General features: G+C 40.9%; 1 protein-coding gene across 1 annotated transcript in view; it reads right to left on the bottom strand.

Annotated features, from left to right (window-relative positions):
• Positions 1–959, bottom strand: part of ABCA9 (ATP-binding cassette, sub-family A (ABC1), member 9) — a 52,011-nt gene extending 51,052 nt beyond the window's left edge. The window contains 2 exon segments of the mRNA XM_005861819.2: positions 293–686; positions 899–959. The gene's annotated coding sequence lies outside the window, so the exon portion shown is untranslated.
• Positions 960–2,827: the final 1,868 nt, after the last annotated feature.

Below are 2,827 nucleotides of genomic sequence, written 5' to 3'. Positions count from 1 at the left end.
CCATGCTTACAAATCCTCTGGCAGTAACATTGAAAACAAACAAGAAAGAATTAAGTCTAATAACATGGGAAGTAACTCCTACTTGCAAAGAGGGAGCAGAAAGTTCCATTTCTTTCCATTTCTCCAATAGCCTATTAGCTAATATATGCCATTTGGTCCAAATATGCTTTAGTCACGGGGTAAAAATGAGAAAAGGGAAAAAAAAGTCTTAGTTCCCCAAACGATTATTTAGCCTTACAATAGAAAGTACTCAGATGATTTGACAAATCAAAACGAGTCATTAATAACTTACTGCACTTAATAGTTTCCATCCAAATGTTTGGCATTTCCCGTTGGAAGTCGTAGGTGATATTTCCATAGGCAACACCACCACAGGGTTAGAGGTTCACTCACTCGCAGGAAATCTGGAATGATCATCCAGACACGGTTCGTCCACGGGGACTCAGCAGTTCCTGGAGAAGCGCTCACATTCCTTCTGAGTCACTAGTACATCATGCTTTTAATTTCATGTTTATTGTGAAGAGTTCATTTTAGACTGATTTCCGAAAAGGATTGTGGTCTTAATTCAGCCGGGCTACTGCCAAAAGCTCTCTGCTCACATCACAGGGGCGACTCCTTCACCGTTTTCCATTGCTTTGTCTCCCGGCCAGTTCCTCAGCAGGGAGTGTGGAGCTGCAGATGGCTGGCTGGACAGAACAAAACATTAGGTACTATCAAACCCAAAAGGTTTTAGTCTTTCTCCATTAGCTTTTTTCATACAAGGCCTTAATGGGATTTCCACTCCCCTTCCCCCTGAGCCTCCAATCTTTTAAAGAAACATTAGAGACAGTGCAGAGCAGAGAAGAAAGAAGTAGGGGCAGGGGGTAGGGGAGATTTAAAAAAATAGCTAGAGATATACCAATCAAGTCAGAAAGTAGCTCCAAACCTTCCACTGAAATTTGGTTCTTCAAACCTGGACCTAGAAATATGGCAATGAAGCAAAGTGATTTTTTTTTTCAGGGTAACAAAATGAACTCATTCATGCATGAGACTGTCAAGCATTAAAACACATTTCTGATTGTTGCTGTATGTCCGCTGTCTTCTGTAGAAAGTACAAAATGATCACATTTAATAACATCACCCGCATTTTGTACACAGAGAATATAGTTTTGCTGCACTGCATGCCCGCTAACGGCAGCATCTTTCTCCAAGTGCAAAATAGGAGGGACTTAGAGCCATGTCATCAAACTAAGATAAGAACTGCACTCTATACGCTGGCTTCTTCTGCAACAAGTCCCAGAAAACAAACTACTTCCTCTATCAGCAACTATAGATTTTTAGTATGTCCTAGTTTCCATATTGTTTACCAAACATTTTTAACAGGTAGGAGCTGCCATTCTGCCTTTTTTTCTTTCTTTTCTTTTTTTTTAAGCATCTCATGTAACTTGAAGACAACGCTGTTCCAAAGCTTCTTGGAATTCATGAAGTTTGTCTTTAGCTGAAGACGAAAGGAGAAAAAGCAAGGACCGCTACCTTTCTGCTTGCAGGCAGTAAGTCTAAGTTCTGGGCTGCAATTACTTCCTAAGTACACAGTGGAAGGCGAAGCAAAGTGCTAGGCATGCAATTCTCAGGGCAACAGACTCCTCTGTGTCCCCTCGCCCATGCAAACCACAGGAAGTCTTTCTTACCTACTGCCCTTCAATATGTAGCCTATTATGTTTACCCTTCGGTTAATTCCACGAGTTCAGAAATTGCTCAGCAAGCCGAGTAGAAGCAGGTTGAACTCATTAATTCATGAGACTGTGAGACATTAAAAAAAACACACAAAACACTCACCATTTCTGATGGTTTCTGTATGTCTGCTGTCTGCTGTAGAAAATACAAAATGATCACGTTTAATAACATCGCCCACATTTTGTGCTCGGAGAATATAATTTAGGAAATTGTTTTCAGTAACTTTTTTCCCCCTAGAACTTTGAATGTAGGATGTGTGCTCTGCACCTGGCTGGCTTCTAGGCTCTATTCTTCTCCTTCAGTGTAGTACCCTCATTTTTCACATGCAATCTCTGCAGAACCCAGGCACAATAAGCCCACCCTCATTAATCTTTTTTGTCAACGTTGTCTTGATCAACTCATATGTCTTCACTCTTCTAAATAATCTTTAGTATTAGCTTGCCAATTTAAAAAGAGAGTTTTGCTCCGTCGGTGTGGCTCAGTGGTTGAGCGATGACCTATGAACCAGGAGGTCACAGTTCAATTCCCGGTCAGGGCACCTGCAGGGTTGCAGGCTCAATCCCTAGTCGGGGGTGTGTAGGAGGCAGCCCACCAATGATTCTCTCTCATCATTGATGTTTCTGTCTCTCTCTACCTATACCTTCTTCTCCAAAATCAATAAAATTAAAAAAGTAAAAAGGAAAGAAGAATCTTACTGGGATTTCCAAAGTGGAATGGCAATTTATACCCTAATGCCATGGTCGGCAAACTGCGGCTCACGAGCCACATGCGGCTCTTTGGCCCCTTGAGTGTGGCTCTTCCTAATCCTCAGGAGTACCCTAGTTAAGTTAATAACAATGTACCTACCTATATAGTTTAAGTTTAAAAAATTTGGCTCTCAAAAGAAATTTCAATCGTTGTACTGTTGATATTTGGCTCTGTTGACTAATGAGTTTGCCGACCACTGCTGTATTACTTAGCAATCACACATGGCATTTTCTATGTGCAAAACACACTTAAATATTAACACATGTAATCAAGATAATAATCTCACATGGTAGGCACTATTATAATCACCCCCACTTTACAGGTAAGAAAAGTGAGGCCTGGAGAGTTGAAATTACTTGCCTGAATT

Source organism: Myotis brandtii, unplaced genomic scaffold (genome assembly GCF_000412655.1).
Source record: "Myotis brandtii unplaced genomic scaffold, ASM41265v1 scaffold157, whole genome shotgun sequence".
NCBI lineage: Eukaryota > Metazoa > Chordata > Mammalia > Chiroptera > Vespertilionidae > Myotis > Myotis brandtii.
This window is presented reverse-complemented; position numbering and strand designations above follow the sequence as displayed.